A 25,868-nucleotide genomic window follows, 5' to 3' on the forward strand; every position below is an offset into this window, starting at 1 on the left:
GGAAGTGGCCCAAAAGGAAAAAAGATATTGCTGGAAACCCAGCCATTGGTTCTATTTAGCCCTGACTTCTTTATAACCACTTTAAGAAGTAAGGGATTTAAAAAGGCAGAAGTTTTTTTTTTTTTTTTTTTTTTTTTTATCTTAAAGGATATCGATCTAAAGGTTTTTGTTTTTTTTTTTTTAAATCAAAAAAGGAACAGGTCATACTTACCTCCTCTGTGCAGTTGGTTTTGCACAGAGTGGCCCAGATCCTCCTCTTCTGGGGTCCCTCAGTTGCGCTCCTGGCTCCTCTTAAGTGCCCCATTGGGGAGCCACTCTCCCTCAGGGCACTCATGCAGCTGCGCTCCCATGTCCTGCTTCTTTTGACACAGAAAGCAGGACTCGGCCCTGCCCCCCACATCATTGGATTTGATTGACAGCAGCGGGAGCCAATGGCTGCGCTGCTATCAAGCTATCCAATCAGGACCAGAGACACTGGCTGGAGATGGTGTGCTCTCCCCAATCGCTGGAAAGACCGGGTTCAGGTAAGTAAAAAGGGGGGGCTGCTGCATCACAGGAGGTTTTTCACCTTAATGCATAGAATGCATTAAGGTGAAAAACATTAAGGGTTTACAACCCCTTTAATGCATTCTATGAAAACCTGTATGCAGCTTTTCCCCAGCCCCCCTTATACTTACTTGAGCTTGATCTCAATTCAGCACCCCCCGCCCAAAAGCAGCAGCTCCTTCCACTTTATTCCCCCTCTGTGGAAATGTCTGAGAAAGGAGAGGGCCCCGCTCAGGATCGAGCCCCGCTCAGGATCGAGCCCACACAAGTGCCCCCATAGCAAAAGGCTGGCTATGTGGGCACGCGGAAGGGGGGGTGAAGGGAGAGCCAGCAGGGCTCCTCAGAAGAGGAGCATTGGAGCTGGTCAGTGCAAAACCAATGTTTATTTGAAAAAAAATCAACTATTACTAATCAGTCACTTAAATATTTTAATCGAAAGGGTGTGTGAACAGCAGCGGATGTGTTCTAGGAGAGCTCCGGATAGCCTCAACTCCATCCTTTGCCATCCGTGCACCGACTGAGTGAGAGCAGCCACAGCCTCCAGACCATTCCCCTCCACCCCCTGCTTCGCCCTGGCCGTATATTGTGTGGAGGAGCCGCACGCTGATAGAGACATCCACTCGGCCATGGCCGGCCTGCAATCGCGGCGGCCATCTTCCTGCTTGGAGCCTTGCATCTGTACACCGGGCCTTGACACCGGGACCTGGTCGCTATTGCATCTGTGCATCACCTTCCCCCTTGCAGCCACCATCCCTGGCACGGGCTCCACGGACCCCCTCCTGTGTCTTCCCCGGTGCAGATGCCCTCAAATAAAGATGCATCCTAAGTCGGCCAGGTCCACCCCACTGCAGAAACCGCTAACACCCCCCCACCGCGACCAGACGCTGTTTTGGTCGGGAGGCTGCAGGCCTTACTGGCCGAATTGGAGATGGAGCCCGGGGACGCTCTAGTGGCAGCGACATCAGCCCCCTTACCGCAAGATAGTACCACCAGGATCTTTGCAGCAATTGAACAGAGCAGGACCTCACTGCTGATGCACATAGACCACCTTGCTGAAGAATGCAACCCGATAAGGAATGACCTAGGCAAAATCAGGAGGATGACAGTCTGAATCCAGAATCTCAGCTACTGAGGATCTCACCGTTACCCACGACACATACATTGCTGAGTTACAGCGCACAGTGCAGGCCCTCGTTGCAAAATCTGACGATGCCGAAAGCTGGCTTAGGCGAAATTTTAGAGTCCTTGGCCTACCTGAGGGGGATGATGGGGATCACCCGGCGGAATTTGCAGAGGAGTTCTTTAAAGGACCTGCTGGGTCTCACCACTGTCACTCCTACCTATGTTGTTGAAAGTGCCCATCGGCTGAGCCATCCCTGGGAACCTCCCCAGACCCTTCCTGAATTACTGAGACAGGGGCAAGATTTTGGCGGAAGCTCGTAAACACCCCACACTTAAATACAGCAAAACACCTCCGTCCTCCTCTTCCCCGACTTCTCGGCCGAGTTACAGAGAAAGACCTTCAACTATGTCCGTAAACGGCTCCGGGAAAAAAACATTAAGTATGGCATGCTTTACTCCAATCGACTCCGGGTCCAACATGACGGCAAAGTTTGGTTTTTAACAACCCTTCGGAGGCTGACGGCTGGCTGGCCACTCTGAGATATGGTCTCGCTTGAAAGTTGTTTGATGCATGGATCATACATGTCGTGAATTCCCCATGCTACTATTCTCCTTTTCACAAGTGCCGGAGCTACGGCAAGTACACCGTTACGCTGGATACGCACTTACCCCTTGAGATTTGACTCTGCAAACATCAGAAGTTCCCTGAACTGTCACTCTACACTTAGCTGGAGGAACTCTATAAAAAGGTTGAGCCTACAGCTTCAGTTCAGTACTGCAGAGGACTGTATTGTGGCCTAGTTATCAGGTTTAGCTTTAGGAGGTATTGTTTTTGGGTATAGACTGCTTCCTGACTTCCTCCATGATGTTCTGGGGGGTGGCGGGGACTGGTAGGATAAGCACCCAGTGCTTGGGAAGTTATAGTTTAGTTGATGTGCTTGTTTTTTACATGTGTATTTTGTGTTTCATTTACAATGGCTCATGCTCCACTGCTGCTCACCGGGTGTCACTTGCGCAAAGATTATTAGGCTCCTCTAATTCTGGTCGAAGCGACTATGGCATCACGTGATCAGGATTCCTTCTTTGTGGTATCCTTGAATGTGTGTGGCCTCAACTAAGCCTAAGAGGGCCCTTCTTTTTCAAGATGTCAAAAAACAGTCAAGCTGTCTTGGTCCTGCAGGAGACACCTGGTGGGCATTAAGCTCATGGCTCTAAAAAGGCCCTGGATACAGAGAGATTTTCACTCCTCCTCGACGTATGCGAGGGGAGTATCCATCTTGGCGCATAAGTCTCTCCCATGTGTCAGACGCGGTTCACACGGATCCGTTGGGTAAACTTGTAATACTGGTACTCACAATATGGCAGCAGAGATATGTCTGTCTTCGCAGGTATATATGTGCCGCCGCCCTTTAAGCCCGAAATTTTGTACACTATACTGGAGAGGATCACCCCCTACTGTCCTGCAAAAATTTTATTACTGGGCGACTAATGCCATCCTCTCCCCAGATTTGGATAGACCCTAGCCACCCAAGTCCTTCACCGGGGAGTTGTCAAATTGGGCATTATCTGTAGGGGTCACAGAAGTCTGGAGGTGGAAATTACCATCCACTAAAACCTTTTCCTGTTTTTCCACCTCTTACAAAACCACCTCCAGAATTGACTATGCTTTTGCTAACCCCTCTATGTTGACAGACGTTCTAGATGCGTCCTATTTGCCCAGTGATCTCTCTGATCACAGCCCCCTGAAAATCACCCTGCGCACCTCCTCCTCTCGTAGTGGCACAATGTGGCGGCTTGGTGCTCAACGGATTTCCCAACCTGACATAGCAGAACAGACCCCCCTCAGCCCGAAGCGATTACTGGGACTCCAATGAAGGGTCATCCTCTCCTGAGATAGTCTGGGACACTTTCAATGCATTCACAAGGGGCCATTACATCTCAGCCATCAAGGCGGTTAGGGTGAAGCAAACTGCTGCCACTGCGGTGTTGGAGGGTGGGGTGGAGTTGGCTACTGCCCAATACGGATTGGATTCCTCCACCTCAAACTTTGATGCACTGCAGGCATCCAAAACGCAGTCTTCACCTTCACTTAACAGAGGTTACTAGATTAGAACTGTATCATACGCAACAAAAATTTGAACAAGGAGACAGGAGTGGCAGACTGTTGGCAAGGATGTCCCGCCATGACACCCAAAGTACCGTAAATTCCTGAACTCACCTCCCCCACAGGCTCTTCTCCAGAGACTATTTTGCTAGCGTTCCATGACTTTTATCAATCCTTATATACCACCACATTACCCATGGTTGGAACTCCTTCTGGATCCGATAGCCCTTGGCTGGCTCTCCCACCCTCCATGGCCCACACACGTTATTCTCATTCCCAAGACTGATAAAGATCCAAAGTTATGTGCATCTTATGGACTGTCACCATTGTTGTTTTTCAGCAGCCAGCCTTGTGTTTTACCACACAGTGTTTCAGCCACACCCACTCCATACACCCTGAGCAGGAGGGAGAGAAAAAAAAAAAAAAGTTTCCCCTTCACCCAGTCCCTACTGGTTACAAGGGTGAAAAAACACTTAAAATAGATGTGCATGGAAGTACAAACACTTCAGGCTTACCTGTGAGGTGCTAGGGCCTGTTTCCACTGCAGGTGTCGCACAGGAGTCGATCCCACCCCTTTGGTGGTCCGTAGCCGCTGCTGGGTCTTCCCCCCCTTTTGACCACCGGACCCGCAGGGATGCCAAGCAGAAGTTCTCACCTCTAAGCCACGGAGCTGCCACATATCCAGCAGGAAGTGCAGGTGCTGTGCAGTAGCTAGGACATGAACAGCATTCCCTCATTGGGATTTGAACTCAGGTCCCCAGCAGACCAGTCAGAGCCCTTAGCCTCTGAGCTACCATACATGATCCCTGTTTGCACCGTATGTAGACTGTAACCAGCGCCTGCTGATGACGTCATACGCCCCGGAAGTGACCCCGCTAGATGCTTCCTGTGGGCCAGATTGGAGCACAATAGCTCTGCACCCTCGCACGCTACAACTTCCTCTTTCCCCTACATATACTAGCTATACTGTCAGCGGGGAAAACTTGCCGCCATGTCGCCTTATGGGGCCAACATCACCGCAGTCTTGGCTTTCAGCAGGAACGGAGGACAGCACTCTTGCCCACTCTCCCGGTGAAGGCTCTGGTGCCTTTGTGAAACTAAATATGGAAACCTCCGGTCCCCACTTTCCCCAGAGGGGGTGACCGTCAGGAAAGGCTATGGTACCCTACCATCACTGGTGAGGCACAGTCTGAGCCTGTGGGATTTACCACCCACCCAACTGGCAGACAACCCAGTTTGTGAGGAACGCCAAGCCCTGGGACCTGCCTCTCTCCCCCCCCAGCCAGACCCGTAGGGACACCCCCCCGGGAACGCACATAGAACCACTAGTCCCCAGGTCCTATGCGTCTCCTCACCTCCGATCACCAAGAGGGAACCCCACCTGTGGAGCTGCAGGTGACAGACAGGTAAGGGATGTAACAACCCCCCCCCCCCCCGGCACTCCTTAACTCATGATGGCTGATGTCGGCAACGCCGGAAGCCGACAGGATGGCCCCTGCCTCTGAAACGCTCCAGATCGTGAAAAGGACAGTCTTGCCTCTAGGACCTCCAGCAGCCTGTTTGACCTTCGGGTCCCCATCAGCCAAACCACGGCCCGCCTTCAGCATCTGCGGCTGGAAAAGGAAGCCGCGGATGAAGGAGAAGAAAAGCACACCTCCCGTAGGAAGTGACGTCACCCGCCACACGGCCCCGCTGTGAGCTCCATCACGGCTCGCAACCAGAATGCGAAAGGGGGGGGGGGGGGTAAACAGCGCCTCCTGTGTCTCCACTGAAAACCTAAAAGCGGCCCCCGGAGCATCCCACGACACAATTTTCTGAGAGCTGGGATAGCAACAGGTAACCTCTCTAGGTAACCTCTCTCCGTGGCATAGCACCACTAGTCCCCAGAGACCTGTCTCCTTCCCGGACATACAGGCTTCAGCCTTCCTGGCTGTCTTTAGCCACAGCTCCTCAGTGTCTCCTGCCGGAGGAAACACCAAAACTAAGGAGCCGGCGGGGAAGAATGCCTTTTAAATCTAGGCTGGGCGGTGTTTCCTCAGAAGGGAGGAGCCGAGGTCTCTCGTAGGCCGCTGTCCTGAAAGATGATATGAGAAAATAGCGGAGCTTTACTGCCCCTAAAAATAGCAGCACTTTACCACCGGCACCCCAGTGCCTTAGTGTGAAAGTGCCCTTAAAAATTCCTTTGAATTCCAATAGTCAAGAGCTCCCCATCATATCTAGGGATTCACCTACATAGTTACATAGCAGGTGATGGACTTGTGTCTTTTTTTCAACCTCATATATAGTATATTGAACCACAGAGGGAGGTTACCTTTCTCTCAGTAACATGTTGCCAACATCCCAAATTGTAATGCAAAAAAGCAAGGACCCTAAAAAGGGAAACCTTTGTACCCCCCGGTACAGCGGGACTTTACAGGCGAACAAAACGGTTAAATTATGATAAAAAAATACTTATTGAAAATCAAAAAAAAAAAAAAAAAAAAAAAAAGCATAAAAACAGGACAATCTAAACATAGAACTATACAAAAGTGCTTCTGCAGAGTGCAACAAGATTTTTTTCTCATGATATATTTCTTTACACTTTAAATTGTGAATACATATTTCTCTATAAGCCTGACATGTTTCAGGACGGTGTCCCTTCTTCAGAGGCGTATTGAGGAAAGAGAATATAGGTGTATTCTGAAAGACAAGTGAGATCTATTTTCAAAATGTTATTCAGGACAAAAATTCACATTATGGCAACCGACAGTGTCCAGCATACATACCAGTATCCAATCTTTGGAAAAAACGCTGTGCAGAGAATATGCAAAAAAGCAAACTCTCATATCAAGAGAGAAAGATAATATGATTTAAATAAAGTAGATATATAACCGCCAATTAGCCAATGGTGGACATGGCGGCTTCCACTTGGGTTGAGAAAAGACTCCGTAAAGGCCCCCAGAGAGAGGACGAACCCCGCCAGGTCCACAATAGAGCCCTAAGAAAATAGGTTTGTATGAATTAATTACGTTCTGTTTGAAAAAATAAAAAAATCATACAAAAAGGATAAACGAAACCGTATAAGTTATATACATTATATAGTATATATTAGGAGAAGGGGCTATTTTCTCCATGATCCAGGTATGGAGTTTGCAGCTTTATGTTATGATTATAAATTAAAGTATTTTTTCTTACTGTGCATTTCATTTTTGAAGAAGAAGATCAGTAACTAAAACCTTTCAATATAGACAAAAAGGGGGAAAAAGGGAGAAAAAGAAAAAAAAAAATATATAAAATATAGGGAAGATTTTTCTTTCCTATGATCTACACACTGAAAACATTGCCCCATATGTATATTATTAGACAAACAGGGATTAACTGTGCAGTTATTAAGTGGCTGTATAAAAAGCACTGAAGTCATTATAAAGAGGGATAATGAGCCAAGGAAAAAAAAAAAAAAAAGGAGAGAGGACACTGCCTCTCCTCTATTCAATGGTAGGAAAATGATAAAAGATAAATAACTTTCTTACTTACTTTCTTAGATTGAAAGTTTTAGACGAAAGGTTAGGGCATAGTTGTTAGTGGCATGTATGTTTAGCACTGGACAGGATGCCGATTGCATTTTTTAAAAGCCGCTAGCGCTTGCGCAGTGTGACTAATTTCATAAGTGTCAGCAAGATGAGAAGAGACATACCGTTGCACATGACGCGTTAGCATCATAAGCGAGCGACATGCTCAGACGTCACAGGATGGCGAAGTGAGAGGGCTGGGGGACCGCGTCATCGCGTATAGCGCGGTGACGTCATGCAAAGGCAGCGCTGCGGGGCAGAAACGAAGGAGGAGAAAAGAAAAAAGGGGTGAGACCGTGTGATAGGTTGCTCGGGATGAACCAAGCATCACCAAGACAACCAAACACACGGGGGATTCAAAATAAAAAATAAATAATAATAAAAAGCTGAAGTGTTGAATGCGGTTTGCAAGGGATCATAGGGGACCCGGAACTGGAGACATCCAGAAAAGAAGGCCCCAGGGACAACTCTGCACGGCGCCGGGGGAGTAGCATGCAGACAAGTCCCTCCGGCGCGCAAAACACCGCAATTGCACGTCCGGACATAGCCGAACAGGCATGCAGCGTAAAATGAAGGCCATGCCCCCACCAATATGAATGGGGAAAGATGTGGCCCCCGTGTGCCGGGCGGAGTCAGAACCGAGACCAAAGGAATAACAACTAGAAAAAGAAAAAATAAATCTCAAAAAATAAAATAAATTATCCAATTAAATTGGTTACTTGATTGGTCTGGATGTGTGGGCACAAACGGATGCACATAATGGAATGACGACAAGCATCAGTAGATACAGAGCAAAGCTTGGACAAAAAAACAACAGTAGGTATATGGGAAAGATATGGGAGAGACAGAGACCAAGATCAAAATATATCATATGACCGTAAGCATATTAGCGGTTAAAATCATAGACATATTGAATACATTTTCGTATAGTGATATAGACAGCATTCATAGACATGCTGAATACATTTATAAACATATTGAATATATTTTCGTATAATATAGATAGCATTATAAGAAAAAGAAGGGGAGTACCACACAAGAACACAATTTATCACAGAAAACTTGAACATCTTAAGCATATTTTTTTTGTGCATGCCTAAAAAATATGCTTAAGATGTTAAGATGTAATATGTATTCACAATTTAAAGTGTAAAGAAATATATCATGAGAAAAAAAAAAAAAATCTTGTTGCACTCTGCAGAAGCACTTTTGTATAGATCTATGCTTAGATTGTCCTGTTTTTATGCTTTTTTTTAAGCAATTTTCAATAAATAAATATCATAATTTAACCGTTTTGTTCGCCTGTAAAGTCCTGCTGTACCGGGAGGTACAAAGGTTTCCCTTTTTAGGGTCCTTGCTTTTCTGCATTTTTTTTTCAACCTCAAGTCCAACCTGTGTGTTATTATGTCAGTATTACATTGTATATCCCTGTATGTTGTGGTCGTTCAGGTGCTTATCTAATAGTTTCAAAAAACTATAGATGCTCCCCGCTGAGAACACCGCCTGTGGAAGGGAATTCCACATCCTTGCTGCTCTTGCAGTATAAAACTCTCTAGTTTAAGGTTAAACCTCTTTTCTTCCAATATTAATGAGTGGCCACATGTCTTGTTAAACACCCTTCCGCGAAAACATTTTATCCCTATTGTGGGGTCACCAGTCCGGTATTTATAAATAAAAATCATATCCCCTCTCAAGCGTCTCTTCTCCAGAGAGAATAAGTTCAGTACTCGCAACCTTTCCTCATAACTAATATCCTCCAGACTTATTAGCTTTGTTGCCCTGCTTTGTACTCGCTCCATTTCCAATACATCCTTTCTCAGGACTGGTGCCCAGAACTGGACAGCATACTCTAGGTGCGGTCGGACCAGAGTCTTGCAGAGTGGGAGAATTATCGTTTTATCTCTGGAGTGGATCCCCTTTTTAATGCATGCCAATATTCTGTTTGCTTTGTTAGCAGCAGCTTGGCATTGCATGCCATTGCTGAGCCTATCATCTAGTACTCCCCCATTTATCACGAACCTCTGAACTCGCCCTTGTAGCCAGTTTTCAATCCATGTACTCACCCTATGTTTTATGCCAACAGACCTTATTTTGTACAGTAAACGTTTATGGGGAACTGTGTCAAATGCTTTTGCAAAATCCAGATACACCACGTCTACGGGCCTTCCTTTATCTAGATGGCAACTCACCTCCTGATAGAAGGATAATAGATTGGTTTGGCAAGAACGATTTATGAATCCATGTTGAACACTTACATACTCCAACTGCCACCTTACATACTCTCTTAAAAAACTAGCCCCCCACGATTACCAAACTTAGACGAACCCTGAAAGTATGGACATCTTACCACATTTCATTTCTAGACAGGGTGACTGTCACGAAGATTTACCTAAATTATTATACCCTTTTAGAGCTCTTCCTATGAAGATCACTAAAACCTTTGTGCTTTCTTTTCAATGCGATTTATATAAAAAAAAAAAAAAACTTTATATGGGCCAATTCTCCCCCTAGATTTTCTAAAGGTAGTATACACCTCAACCACCAGCGGAGGTTTGGGTGCCCGGAACTTGTGGCATTATCTGGCCTCCAGGTTGACACAATTGGCACATAAGTAACTAAGGTACCCTGGGTTAAATTCTAATCTGGATTCCATCCGCCCCATTTCTTACTGGGACTATTGTATTGACAACCTGAAGAAGTGTACAAGGTCTCTTAACATCAGAGAAATAGCTCTAAAACTGCATACAAGATGGTATCAAACCCAGAGTTAAAATTCATGCTATTTCTCCTTCAGTGTCTCCATTGTGTTTTAGAGGCTGTCCTACACCAGGTACACTTCGCCACCTCTTCTGGGAATGTGCACATATTGCACCAATTTGGAGAAAGCTTGACACCTTTGCCTCCAAAATAGCAGAGACTCAACTCTTACGCCTGCTCAATGTTTATTTGCAATTCCAGAGATTACCAGGCTACATACCAGACTGATTAACAGTTTCTGTTCCCATCCATTGGGTGATAGCCCTTCACTGGAAAACTCAATATGTACCTCTCTCCCAAGTCAAACTCTGCATTGACTCCATAAAACAAAGCTGAAAAGATTTTTTTTTTTTTTTATTACTAGGCCTTATGACAAAAAATGGTTCCCTTGGTTCAATCATTACTCAGTGTTTGACTGTCCCTCTCCACACCCCCCCCCTAGGTATTTAGGTAGACATTCTGTTCTTTATGTTGATATTAGGCATGCTTTCCCCACCCCCGGTATGTAATATTGTTAACCATTGCTTTCTTATACTGGTTGTTCTAAGTGTCAATTTTTATACAGACATTGTCCTGTCTTATAATTTCTAACATTTGTACACTAAGATCTCATGTTGATATTGCCTTACTTTACAAACTTTATTAGAAAAATGCAAAAGGTGGTAAACAAAATTTACAGAAGGAGCCTTGGTGGTCACTAGGCCAGTGGTTCTCATCCTCCCTAGTGCCATGATCCCTTGATAAAATGTCCCAAGTTGTGGGGATCCCCAACTGAAAATTTTTTCGTAGTGTGGGTTGTCAGCACCCAAGGCAAGACAAGTAAATTTGCACCCCTAACCCAGGGACATTTAGTGCTCCCTGAGTCCCTTCCACTCATACAGTATTAAAACCCCTTATGGTACATTAGCAGTGGCAGTGCTGGTGGGGTAGGGATCAGTGGCAGTGCTGGCGGGGGGTGGGTGTGGGATCAGTGGCAGTGCTGGCGGGGGGTTCTGATCAGCCAACTTGGGTGCTCTTTATCAATGTCATCTGCTGATCTGAGAACTGTAGTGGGGTTGTCAAGTATGCCGAAAATCAGGAGATAGGGTCTCCTCCAGCCCCTTCCACTTCACATTCCTCCTCAGTCAGCTGACCTCTAGTCTTTGTTCCCCAGCCATGCCGTGAACTGAATGGGTTGCTGCGAAGAGGCTGAGTGAGCTGCCGTGGGCTCCAGGAACAGCCCTACTGGGTGGCCGTGAAAAGGCTGGGAGAGCAGCACGGGCTTCAGGAACAGCCCAGGATTCGGTGACCCCTGGCAAATAGTCATTCGACCCCCAGGTTGAGAACCACTGCTCTAGGCTGTTCTCCCAATATGGACTACAAACATCTGTCCACATCTCTTCATTTCCAATATTTTTGAGGGGCATTGGTAGTTTACGAAAGATAGCCAAGGAAGAAAGCTAGTCTATGGTGAAGTTCAAGTGACAAAGACACTGCATTTCTAGCAAGATCAGGAGGTGTTCAGGTGTTCTCTGTATTTACTGAGAATATTCCTAGCTTGGGGGGGCGGAATACAGCCCCCACATCTAAGGGCTGTATGATGCAATATACTGCATCGTTGTTCTTAGGTTTAGTTCTCTTTTAAAAAAGTTCTGTAAACCCTAAAAAGTACATACATCATTCCATGCATATTTGTCATTCTTTTTACACCTCAAAGAAGAAAGATGAACAGAAACCCTAAAAACCAAAAATTAAAGCCACACAAATGTAAGCAAGCTCCATCTCCCATAATGATCATGCACCATGAATATCCAAACATAAAAAGGCACTTAGGCTGCTTTCACACTGCTCTGTGTACACATTTTTTTCAGCGGTGCGTTAAATTTAACTTCATGCATAATGCGTCTGCGTTTTCCCCATATGCTATGAGATGTGATTTTCACACAATTTTTAGCACAACTTGCTTGCGAACGATGTAACTTTACTCACAGAAGTTGCATAAGCATTTGATAAGAAGTGCACCGAAAATGCAGGATGCACTTGGCCCAAAATCGAAGAGAGATAGATAGACAGACACACACACACACACACACACACACCTTTAGCACAAGAAAAGCTCAAGAAAAATGTATCTCTTTAAATTCCATGCATGTCTTCACACTGGTCCTTTGTGGTGCTAAAAAGCTTGCTTGCTGCATTTTGTCAGAAAAAAAAAAAAAAAAAAACACAAAAAAAAAAACAAAACCACACACCAAAGACGCACCTCCATTGAAATGCATTGAAAATGCAGCAAGAATGCATCAATAACGTGGGTTACGTTCTTGAGGCAGTTTTTGAGTCACATGACCTATGAAACACACACCATAAGCACAGTACAATTGGGGCAAAATCGCTGGCGTTTTTGGCGCCATCATCGGCAAAATGCCAATTACACCATTTTCAGCCGAAATGTTTCGGCAGCTGAAATTCTGGTGCATCGCTAAATAGCATTCCTGCGTTTTTTTTTTTTTTTTTAACCCTCACCTCTTATCCCAGGTCATCCTTGCTGTCTAAAAGCTCTCCTCCCAAGCATATTCCATTTACACCTGAGCGTAGTGGAAACACATTCCCAATCAAGTTTTTTATGGTGCATTTTTCACGCGTAAACGCATGGAGCGCATAGGGCAGCTCATTCACTTGAAATAAAAAAAAAAAGTGTGGGAATGCGTGTTACTGCTACACTTAGATGTGAATGTGCTTGAGTTTTTCTTTTTTACAGTAAGGCTCCGTTCACACTGAGGTGTTTTGCAGGTGCTAAAAATAGCGCCTGCAAAGCGCCCCGAAAGAGCCACTCAATGCACTCCAGTGTGAAAGCCCCAAGGGCTTTCACAGTAGAGCGGTGCGCTTGCAGGGCGGTCAAAAAAGTCCTGCAAGCCACATCTTTGGAGCGCTGTATTTACCGCTCCTAAAGCGCCCCTTCCCTTCGGAAACAATGGGGCAGCGCTACAAACACGCCCGCAAAGTGGCGCTTTGCAGGCGGTTTTAACCCTTTTCCGGCCACTAGCTGGGGGGGGTAAAACCGCGCTGCTAAAAACGGCGCTATATTAAGCGCTGCTGTACCACCAGCGCCTGCACGCCTCAGTGTGAAAGTAGCCTTAGGATGACCTGGGAGGAGAGGTGAGGGGAAAAAAAACAAAAAAAAAAAAAAAAAAAAAAACCTCAAAGTCGCACTGAACATTTTTTTGTTATCTTATCAGTACATGTACACAGGGTTGTTATAGTTGTTTCTAAGCAGTTGAGTTTAGAAGCATTTTTTTTGGATAGCAAAAAAATGCATTCAGGACGGATGTTCTGAGGCATTTGAAACACCAAATGCCTGTAACGGCTTGTAAACGCGGTAACTCGCGTTTAGCCGCGTTGTCGCTTACAGGCATTTTTAATGGATATACATTTTTGACTATTGGGGGGGGGGGGGGTTGTTTTTTTTTATTATTATTTTAAACGTGGCTAAGCGATATGTAAATGCAGCAAAAACAAAAGTTTTTTTTTGTTGTTTTTTTTCAAACGTCGTTTACTATCTGTCAAGTTAAATAGTTCAAAGCCTTAGTCCTCATGCACATGGACGTTTTTACAGCTGCTTTTTTGAGCTTTTTTTGCAGCTTAAAAAGGCCTGTCTATGTTAGTCTATGGCTTCATGCCCACCTAGGCGTTTTTAAGCTGCAAGTGGCATAAGCGTTTTTAAGCTGTAAAAAAAACCCAGGACCAGTGCGTTCTGAAAGACGTTTTTCAGCTGTAAAAACGTTCTAACACTGAAAAACGCTAAAAAACGCTAAAAAACGCTAAAAAACGCTAAAAAACGCTAAAAAACGCTAAAAAACGCTAAAAAACGCTAAAAAACGCTAAAAAACGCTAAAAAACGCTATTGCAAAAACGCTGAAAAAAGCTGAAAAAAGTTAAAAAAATTCACTGCAAAGATACTGGCGTTTTCATAACGTTTTTTTAACAGCCTGTGTGCATGAGGGCTTAAAGTGATTGTAAATTCTCCTTTATTTTTATAGAAAAAAAAAAAAATGTATGCTTACCTGCTCTGTGTAGTGGTTTTGCACAGGGCAGGCTGAATCCTCCTTCTCACATCCCTGGCTGTAACGCCTGGCCCCTCCCTCCTTTTGAGTGCCCCACAGCAATCAGCTTGCTATGTGGGCACCTGAGCAAAGCTGCAGCTCCATGTGTCAGTTCAGACAAGGAGCTGTGGTTCTTTCACATGATTGGCTAACTGACTCAATGGCGCCGCTGCTGTGTCTCAGCCAATCGGGAGGGAGAGTCCCGAACTGACAAGGAACTCATGGACATATCTAGATAGAGATGGGGGCTGCTGCACACAGAAGGCTTTTTTTATCTTAATGCATTAAGATAAAAAAAAAAACCTTCTGACTTTACAACCCCTTTAAGTTGTAAAGGGTAGGTGCAGACTGGCAAGGAGCCCACTCGCACTCCCGTATCAGATTATGCAAGTCTGAAGTCTGTTTCGGCAGCTGAAATTTTGGTGCACCTCTAAATGGCATTCCTGCGTTTTGTTTTTTTATAACCCTCACCTCTTATCCCAGGTCATCCTTGCTGTCTAAAAGCTCTCCTCCCAAGCACATTCCATTTACACCTGAGCGTAGTGGAAACACACATTCCCAATCAAGTTTTTTTTGGTGCATTTTTCACGCGTAAACGCATGGAGCGCATAGGGCAGCTCATTCACTTGAAATAAAAAAATTGTGTGTGAACGCGTGTTACTGCTACACTTATGCAGACTGGATGCAGATAGACACCTGTGACCCTTTAGCGATTTGACCAATATTTCAAGAGACCAAGGTAAGGAGTGTTGCCCTGATAATAGACATGCACATGTATAGATTGAAGTTGCCATGTAATCAAAATATTATGTATGTGATATAAGGTCATAAATTAACTGCTGATGTAATTATTATATGTATATGTTTTTTCAATAGAAGCCTTGTACCTCTAGTTGGACAGCTTCCCCTGAAGAAGCCTGATATATGGGTGAAACATGTTGGCAACTCCATCCTACTATGCTGTATCCATAAAATCTTGTTGATCTGTACTTGCCAATTGTTGTGTTTTAACAATTTTTAATTTTTTTCTAAAATAATTTTTTTTTTTTTTTTTTTTTTTTTTTTAATATATATCATAGTTGTTACCATTCTTCAAATTAATTTGGCCCTGATCAAAAGTTTACAAACCCTGGAATGTTTGACCTTGGTACAGATGGCACAAACAGGTTAAAATGGCTATTAAAAAAAGGTTAATTTCCCACATTTGTGGCTCTTTTAAATCACAATTAGTGTCTGGGTATAAATAGTCAACGAGTTTGTTAACTCTCACATAGATGCACTAATCAGGCTAGAGACAGCCATGCGGAGCAGAAAAGAACAGTCAAAAGACCTGCGTAACAAGGTAATGAAACTTTACAAAGATGGAAAAGGATATAAAAAGATATCAAAAAGCCTTAGATATGCCAGTCAGTACTGTTCAATCATTTAATAAGAAGTGGGGATCTCTTTATACCAAGCCAAGCTTGGCTTTTTCATGAGCCACTGTAACGCTTTCAGAAGAGGCGGGGGGGGGGGGGGGGGGGGAATCACACCCCCCCCCCCACATTTCTTGGGCTTACCGTTTTCTCTGGCTCATCCGAGAAACGATCCGACGCTGCTGGCGGCTGGTCCCAGAGGCGATCAAAGATTAGATTGTCTTTGATCACCTCTATGGCCTTGGAGGACCAGAGCAAAACCATGACGTCACTTCGGGTCCAGGGTGGAAGTAAACAATTTATTTTTAAAGCAATAGATAAAAGTTTTTTGATCTTTTGCTTTTAAAAAAGGTAAAAAAGAGAGTTTTGGGGTCTTTTTGACCCCATATCGCGCGCCATAAAGAGGACCTGTCATCCTTATTTCTATCACAAGAAATGTTCACGTAACAGGTAGAGCTGCACCATTCTGGCTAAAAAAAAAAGAGAATCAATTTTTTTGCTTAGAATAAGGATCACGATTCTCTCGACATAACATCTTTCACATTATACAAAAATAGATTGGGCTAACTTTACTGTTTAGGGTTTTTTTTATTCATTAAAGTGTATATTTTTCCAAAAATATTGTGTTTTAAAGACCACTGTGCAAATACAGTGTGACATAAAATATTGCAACAGTCACCATTTTATTCTCTAGGGTCTGTGATATATATATATATCTATATCTATATCTATATCTATATCTATATCTATATCTATATCTCTATCTATCTATATTTATTATGTTTGGGGGGTTCTAAGTAACTTTCTAGCAAAAAATACTGATTTTAACTTGTAATCAACAAGTGTCAGAAAAGGGTTTAGTCTTTAACCACTTGCTGCCCGCCCACCGTCATATGACGGCGGGACGGTGCAGCTGTTATCCTGGGCCGCCGTCATATGAAGTGATGGCCTTCCAGGCCCTCCAGGGGGCGCGCGCCACGTCACTCGGGTCCTGACGACACGTGGCACTGATGACAGATGGCAATTGACACTGATAACAGGTGGCACTGATGACAGATGGCAATAATACATGGCAATGGAGGACAGATGGCACCGACGCCACTTTTTTTTGGCTCACGCTGCAGCGGTTAGCTCTCCCTCTTCACACGCTGTCTCTGTGTGAGGAGGGAGAGCCGGTGATGAGAGATGATCTCATATGCGATCATCTCTCATTGGCACCGCCGATCGCGCTGTAAAGGGCCACTGTAATTGCCCATTTACAGCGATCTGTGACTGGCTGTGTCCAAGGGAGCGGGAGTGTGCATCATGGAAGTAAACAGAAGGATGTCTAGGGATGCCCTCCCGGCAATTGACGTCCGCGCTGTAGCTGTCTTTCGCCTTTAGCGCGGGCGCAAAGTGGTTAAGGACTAGCCTTGTTTTGAGATTTTGGCGTTTAAAAGTTTTTTTCTGCTAATAAATCACTTAGAACCCCCAAACATTATATATTTTTTTTCTAACACCCTAAAAAATAAAATGGCGGTCATTGCAATACTTTTTTTTCACACTGTATTTGTGCAGCGATCTTACAAGCGCATTTTTTGGGGAAAAAAAAATTCACTTTTTTGAATAAAAAATAAATAAAAAAAGTTAAGTTAGCCCAATTTTTTTTTATATTGTGAAAGATAATGTTATGGCAAGTAAATTGATACCCAACATGTCACGCTTCAAAATTGCGCCCGCTTGTGGAATGGCGTCAAACTTTTACCCTTAAAAATCTCCATAGGCGACGTTTAAAAAATATTCTACAAGGATGCATGTTTTGAGTTACAGAGTTGGTCTAGGGCTAGAAATATTGCTCTCGCTCTAACGTTTGCGGTGATACCTCACATGTGTGGTTTTGACCACCGTTTTCATAGGCGGGCGCTACTCATGTATGCATTTGCTTCTGCGTGCGAGCTCGTCGGGACGGGGCGCTTTAAAAAAATTTTGTTTTTCTTATTTAATTTTACTGCATTTTATTTTTTCACTGTTGAAAAAAAAAAAAAAAAAAAAAAAAAAAAGTAAACATCCCTTGTAATATAAAAAAAGCATGACAGGGCCTCTTAAATATGAGATCTGGGGTCAAAAAGTCCTCAGATCTCATATTTGGACCTAAATGCAAAAAAAAAAAAAAAAGTGTTATGTGAAAAAATGGCCTTTTAAGACGTATGGGTGGAAGTGACGTTATGACGTCGCTTCCGCCCTGCTATAGTATTGAGACAGGTGAGGGCCATCTTCCCCTCACTCATCTCCATACCCGGCCACGGACAGGTCCCGATCGCCTCCAGTAAGCGGGGGAGGGCGCGGGAGAGGTGTGGCACCTCGCCCACCGCTGATAACGGTGTTTTGGTGGCGAATCTGCCTCAGAGACCACCATTATTGTAAACATAACCGGCTCCTGAAGAGGATACCTCAGTTGTGGCAGCAGCTGCTGCTGTTACCGAGATATCCATCTTTAAAGTGCCGACGTATATGTACAGGAGCCGGTCGGCAAGTGGTTAAGTACTGTAGTCTGTCACCATTCCACAAGCATGCACAATTTTAAAGGTGTGACATGTTAGGTATCTATTTACTCGGCGTAACATCTTTCACATAAATAAGCCTCCTGTGAATGAAGCCTGACATAGTTGGAGGGGGACTCTTATCTCTTATGGGTTCTTGTGGCTGGCCTCATGATGATGTGCATGTTGTACGTCATCAGGGGGCCAACTACAAAACCCACGAAGAGATAGTTCCCTCCATGATGCGGTAGGTATAGTACCCCGCAGCCTCTTGGGTTGGGTGATGTGTGTATCCCAGGAGGTTGCAGGAAATTAATCCATTATTCTCACCTAAATGTGAATCGAGGAGGAGAGGTGGGACGTTCTCCCCGAAAAAAAGGATCACATCTAAAAAAAAAAGTAAACAAAAAATGACCTGATAATGAAGGAGGGGGGATGGGAGGAAGTGGGAGTGGAGGGTGAGACCTGAGCACTCCATTCCACATAAAGAGCCCAGAGAAATCCTCCTCCTCCTCCCACCATGACACCACAGCCTGCCCGGCCTACTACACCCAGCCTGCACACCCCCCCACCCCTCTCCACTCTCCACCGCCGTCTTACCGGGTCATGGCCCTGCCGCTGGATGACAGTCCGCTACTACAGAGGGAGAGCACACTTCTACCGACACACACCGCTCACTTCACACGGTTCTCACCGACAACAAGCTGCGCCATTCAAACAGCGCCGCGCTGCCTCATGGGAAAGCACAAAACCGCTGTCCATCACACGCTTACCATGCATGGTCGTGATTGGTCAGTGTCGCTTTGGGGGCGGGGGTAAGACTTCAAGAGAACACGACGTAAGGACGCATGACTAGAGCGCGGCGCTACACCGTCACGTGATCGCTGTTATGGCAGCGGACGTGCTGTACTTCCTCATTGGAACGTCTGGACATTGCTGTACGTTCTGCGAGCTGTGTCACCCCTTTATAGGGTGTGACGTCAGCAGACCTAAGTGCGGGGCATTGCTTATTGGCGCTTTAATTCGTTGTGTAAGGGATGATTAAATGTTTTGTTCTTTTACCGCACGCCATGGAATGTAAATAGTATAGAACAGGATGTGTCACCGTCAGGTGTGGAACATTACAGTCTCCTTCAATGGAGCAATACTAAACATCTCCCCTGTCAGTATTCTTTGTGAGTTTTCAAAGGCGGTTCCTGTCATACAGATCCGAGGAGACTTCAAAATAATAAACTGCTTTACTTAACTACTTCAGCCCCGGAAGAATTTACCCCCTTAATGACCAGGCCATTTTTTATGATACGGCACTGCGTCACTTTAACCACTATGCCGACCAGCCCCCGCAGTTGTACTGCGGCAACATGGCTCGGCTGCACGAATCGCCGTCATGTTACGTCGCTTCTCTTTGTGGCCACTAGGGGCGCCCGCTGCTTGCCCCCGGAGCCAATGCGAGTGCGACCGCCGGGCTCCTGCGATCACTTGTGATACGGTGAGAACCGGGATCTCTGTGTGATCCTGGTTCTCTGAGGGGAGAAGAGACAGATTGTGTGTTCATACAAAGTATGAACATCGTTCTACCTCTTCCCCTAGCAAGTCCCCTCCCCCCTTCAGTTAGAACACTTAGCAGGGAACACAGTTAACCCCTTGATTGCCCCCTAGTGTTAACCCCTTCACTGCCAGTGACATTTTTACAGTAATCAATGCATTTTTATAGTGCGGATCGCTGTATAAATGCCAATGGTCCCAAAAATGTGTCAAAATTGTCCGACGTGTCCTCCATAATGTCGCAGTCATGATAAAAATCGCAAATCGCCGCCATTACTAGTAAAAAAAATAAATAAATAAAAATGCTATAAATTTATCCCCTATTTTGTAGACGCTATAACTTTTGCGCAAACCAATCAAAATACATTAATTGTGATTTTTATTACCAAAAATATGTAGAAGAATACATATCGGCCTAAACTGAGAAAAAAATTGCTTTAAAAAAAAAAAAAATGGGGGTATTTATTATAGCAAAAAGTACAAAATATTGTTTTTTTTTTTTCAAAATTGTGGCTCTTTTTTTGTTTATAGCGCAAAAAATGAAAACTGCAGAGATGATCAAATAATAGCAAAAGAAAGCTCTATTTGTGAGAAAAAAAAGGACGTCAATTTTGTTTAGGTGCAGCGTCGCAAAACTGCGCAATTGTCAGTTAAAGCGACGCAGTGCAGAATCTCAAAAATTGGCCTGGTCATTCAGCAGCCAAATCTTCCGGGGCCGAAGCGGTTAACCGTCAATGGCACGGAAGTGCAACGTTTTACCCAAGCAAAATTCCTTTTTATAAATATCCCCCCAAAAATTTCTTCATCAGTTTAGGCCAATATGCATTCTTCTACATATTTTTGGTAAAAGTGTATATTGATTGGTTTGCGCAAAAGTTATAGGGGGTCATTTACTATGGCGCTAATTCGCGCAAATTGCCGCGAATTAGCGCTAATTCGCGGCAATTTAGCGTGAATTAGCGCTAATAGCACTAATTCACGCTAAAACGGTATTCACTATAGCGCTGGTGAGAAAATACACCCAAAATCGAATTTACTATAGCTCCCTGAAACTAAATAGCGCCCAAACCCTTACTCTGCTAAAACCTAGAGAATTGCACATGGAAATAATGTTTAGAACATGATATAATTGCCTAAATGGTACTGAAATATGCGGTATATTATTTAACCACTTCAGCCCCGGAAGGATTTACCCCCTTCCTGACCAGAGCACTTTTTACAATTTGGCACTGCGTCGCTTTAACTGCTAATTGCAATGCTGTACCCAAACGAAATTTGCGTCCTTTTCTTCCCACAAATAGAGCTTTCTTTTGATGGTATTTGATCACCTCTGCCATTTTTATTTTTTGCGCTATAAACGGAAAAAGACCGAAAATTTTGAAAAAAAATGATATTTTCTACTTTTTGTTTTAAAAAAAATCCAATAAACTCAATTTTAGTCATACATTTAGGCCAAAATGTATTCGGCCACATGTCTTTGGTAAAAAAAATGTCAATAAGCGTATATTTATTGGTTTGTGCAAAAGTTATAGCGCCTACAAACCAGGGTACATTTTCTGGAATTTACACAGCTTTTAATTTATGACTGCCTATGTCATTTCTTGAGGTGCTAAAATGGCAGGGCAGTACAAAACCCCCCAAATGACCCCATTTTGGAAAGTAGACACCCCAAGGAATTTGCTGAGAGGCATGTTGAACCCATTGAATATTCATTTTTTTTGTCCCAAGTGATTGAATAATGACAAAAAAAAAATTACAAAAAGTTGTCACTAAATGATATATTGCTCACACAGGCCATGGGCATATGTGGAATTGCACCCCAAAATACATTCAGCTGCTTCTCCTGAGTATGTGGATACCACATGTGTGGGACTTTTTGGGAGCCTAGCCGTGTACGGGGCCCCGAAAACCAATCACCGCCTTCAGGATTTCTAAGGGCGTACATTTTTGATTTTACTCCTCACTACCTATCACAGTTTTGAATGCCATAAAATGCCCAGATGGCACAAAACCCCCCCAAATGACCCCATTTTGGAAAGTAGACACCCCAAGCTATTTGCTGAGAGGCATGTTGAGTCCATGGAATATTTTATATTTTGACACAAGTTGCGGGAAAGTGACAATTTTTTTTTTTTTTGCACAAAGTTGTCACTAAATGATATATTGCTCACACAGGCCATGGGCATATGTGGAATTGCACCCCAAAATACATTTAGCTGCTTCTCCCGAGTATGGGGACACCACATGTGTGGGACTTTTTAGGAGCCTAGCCGAGTACGGGGCCCCGAAACCAAGCACCGCCTTCAGGATTTCTAAGGGTGTACATTTTTGATTTCACTCTTCACTGCCTGTCACAGTTTCGGAGGCCATGGAATGCCCAGGTGGCACAAAACCCCCCAAATGACCCCATTTTGGAAAGTAGACACCCCAAGCTATTTGCTGAGAGGCATGGTGAGTATTTTGCAGCTCTCATTTGTTTTTGAAAAAATGAAGAAAGACAAGAAAACACTTTTTCTTTTTTCAATTTTCAAAACTTTGTGACAAAAAGTGAGGTCTGCAAAATACTCACTATACCGCTCAGCAAATAGCTTGGGGTGTCTACTTTCCAAAATGGGGTCATTTGGGGGGGTTTTGAACTGTCCTGGCATTTTATGCACAACATTTAGAAGCTTATGTCACACATCACCCACTCTTCTAACCACTTGAAGACAAAGCCCTTTCTGACACTTTTTGATTACCCACTTCATGACCGCTCACTGTATATATACGTCATTTTTTTAAAGATGGATATCTCGGTAATGGCAGCAGCTGCTGCCACAACCGAGATATCCATCTTTACAGCGAGCGGTTCTGTACACGATAATGGTGGTCTCAGCGGCGGGTTCGCCGCGAGATCACCGTTATCGGCGGCGGGAGAGGTGCCACCCCCCCTCCCGCCGCTCTCCCGCACCCTCCGCCGCTTACCGGAGCCGTCGGTAGCGGCGGAGGAGATCGGGACCTGTCACCGCTGAGGTGCTGAGACGAGTGAGGCCAAGATGGCCCCCACCCGTCTCTATACCATGTGACGGCCGGAGCGACGTCATTACGACGGCTCCGCCCACTTCTCTTAAAGGCACAATTTTTTTTGTGTCATTTTTTTAAACGACTTTTTTTTTTTTTTTTTGCATTTTAGTCTAAATATGAGATCTGAGGACTTTTTGACCCCAGATCTCATTTTAAGAGGACCTGTCATGCTTTTTTCTATTACAAGGGATGTTTACATTCCTTGTAATAGGAATAAAAGTGATCCAAATTTTTTTTTTTTTAAAAACAGTGAAAAAATAAATAAAATAAAGTAAAATAAATAATAAAAAAAAAAAAAAAAAAAATTTAAAGCGCCCTGTCCCGACGAGCTCGCGCACAGAAGCGAACGCATATGTGAGTAGCGCCTGCATATGAAAACGGTGGTCAAACCACACATGCGACCGGTATTGCGAGAGCAATAATTCTAGCCCTAGACCTCCTCTGTAACTCCAAACATGCAACCTGTAGAATTTTTTTAAACGTCGCCTATGGAGATTTTTAAGGGTAAAAGTTTGACGCTATTCCACGAGCGGGCGCAATTTTGAAGCGCGACATGTTGGGTATCAATTTACTTGGCATAACATTATCTTTCACAATATAAAAAAAAATTGGGCTAACTTTACTGTTGTCTTATTTTTTTATTCAAAAAAGTGATTTTTTTCCAAAAAAAGTGCGCTTATAAGACTGCTGCGCAAATACGGTGCAAAAAAAAGTATTGCAATGACCGCCATTTTATTCTCTAGGGTGTTAGAAAAAAAACAATATATAATGTTTGGGGGTTCTAAGTAATTTTCTAGCAAAAAAACCTGTTTTAAACATGTAAACACCTAAAATCCAAAACGAGGCTGGTCTTTAAAGTGGAGTTCCACCCACTTTTACAACTCTTCAGCATCCCTCACTAAACTGTGCACTGTAAACAAATTGGATATTTTTAAATTTTTTTTCTCAGCACCTACTGTATATCTGCTGTATTCATTTTTCACTTCCTCCTCCCTGGCCGCGGCCCATCGCATCATTTCCTGTTTCCAATGCCTTCTGGGAAGGGGCGGCAACTTCCTCTGAAACTGCCGTTGCTATGGAAACCTGACCTGAAACCTATTACACTGCTTGTGCTGCACTGAGCATGTGTGAGATCTGCAAGGATGAGATCCAGGAAGAAATACAGTCTGGCTTCAGATGCCCACACTTAAGATGGTCACGGCCTGCTGTAAGTTTATAAAATAACAAACTACTGCTATAAACTAACAAAACAGACCTTAGTTTACAGACTAACTTTACTAGATTACATTAAGCTTGTGTATTATAGGGGTATTTTTATTTAAAAAGTATGATTTCGGCCGGAACACCACTTTAAGTGGTTACATGAAAAAATTATTTTTTTTTGCAAGAAAATTACTTTGAACCCCCAAACATTATATATTTTTTTAAAGCAAATGCCCTACAGATTAAAATGGTGGGTGTTTCATTTTTTTTTTCACACAGTATTTGCGCAGCGATTTTTTAAACGCATTTTTTGGGGAAAAAACACACTTTTTTAAATTTTAATGCACTAAAACACACTATATTGCCCAAATGTTTGATGAAATAAAAAAGATGATCTTAGGCCGAGTAAATGGATACCAAACATGACATGCTTTAAAATTGCGCACAAACGTGCAGTGGCAACAAAATAAATACATTTTTAAAAGCCTTTAAAAGCCTTTACAGGTTACCACTTTAGATTTACAGAGGAGGTCTACTGCTAAAATTACTGCCCTCGATCTGACCTTCGCTGTGATACCTCACATGCATGGTGCAATTGCTGTTTACATTTGACGCCAGACCGACGCTTGCGTTCGCCTTAGCACGAGAGCAGGGGGGACAGGGGAGCTTTTTTTTTTTTTTTTTTTTTTCTTTATTATTTTTTTGCTTTTTTATCTTAGTTTTAAACTGTTCCTTTCATTTTTTTTTTTTTTAATCATTTTTATTGTTATCTCAGGGAATGTAAATATCCCCTATGATAGCAATAGGTAGTGATAGGTACTCTTTTTTGAAAAAATTGGGGTCTATTAGACCCTAGATTTCTCCTCTGCCCTCAAAGCATCTGACTACACCAAGATCGGTGTGATAAAATGCTTCCCCAATTTCCCAATGGCGCTATTTACATCCGGCGAAATCTAAGTCATAAAATGCTCGTAGCTTCCGGTTTCTTAGGCCATAGTGATGTTTGGAGCCACTCTGGTCTCTGATCAGCTCTATGGTCAGCTGGCTGAATCACCGGCTGCATTCTCAGGTTCCCTGTTGAGACAGGAGAGCCAGAGAAAAACACGGAAGACGGTGGGGGGGGGGCATTCTCTCCCACTGCTTGTAAAAGCAGTCTAGAGGCTAATTAGCCGCTAGGATTGCTTTTACATGAAAGCCGACCGCTGGCTGAAAAGAATGATACCAAGATGATACCTAAACCTGCAAGCATCATTCTGGTATAACCACTCAAAGTCGTCAATGGCGTACCTGAAGACAAAAAAATGGTTAACAATAAAACACAGTAAACGGTAAAGTATAAAAAATTGCATACCTGAAAAGCAAACATGGTAAAACATAATAACAATAAAACATTGCAGAATAGAGTACAGTAAAAAAGAGCAGAACAATAGAGAGAATAGAGAGAGAGAGAGAACAATAAAACGACAACTATTAATTTTTATTTTATATTTTTGTTTGTGTTTTTTTTTTTTTTACACTTTTTTTGTAACTGTAACTTTTATAACTGTAACCGGTTCCAGGTTCGGGTCTCTCAAAATGCGATGGCATCTTGGGAGACCCTGTGAAAGTGTGCCTAGTCTGTGCAATGCTGTACCCTACGCTAATACTCAACTAGTGAATGGTAGCGTTCAAAACATTCACCAATGCAAAGACCAGGATTGTCAGGACAGGAGGGACAATAATAGCGGGTGTCACGCCTATATCCGCGCTTGCTGCAGACACAACATCTTTTTTGGGGGGGGTTCGTTGGGTAGGGGTACTCGGGAGGACATAAAAATGCCTCTCATGCAGCCGACTGCATTTGGTTGGGGATGTGAATGGGGGACGTACGGGCGCTGCAGAAGTGGTGGGTTCCCAATTAGGATTGGCGAATGCAGCAGGAAGGGCACTATGGGCACAACGGGCCTGTGTTTGTCTTCTTCTTGGTG

General features: G+C 43.8%; 1 protein-coding gene across 1 annotated transcript in view; it reads right to left on the reverse strand.

The window, feature by feature from the left end:
• KATNBL1 (katanin regulatory subunit B1 like 1) overlaps positions 1 to 18,891 on the reverse strand; it is a gene marked incomplete in the record, with an annotated part of 57,645 nt that extends 38,754 nt beyond the window's left edge. The window contains 1 exon segment of the mRNA XM_073609792.1: positions 18,691 to 18,891.
• Positions 18,892 to 25,868: the final 6,977 nt, after the last annotated feature.

The sequence above is a fragment of the Aquarana catesbeiana genome, linkage group LG13, assembly GCF_042186555.1.
Source record: "Aquarana catesbeiana isolate 2022-GZ linkage group LG13, ASM4218655v1, whole genome shotgun sequence".
Taxonomy (NCBI): Eukaryota; Metazoa; Chordata; class Amphibia; order Anura; family Ranidae; genus Aquarana; species Aquarana catesbeiana.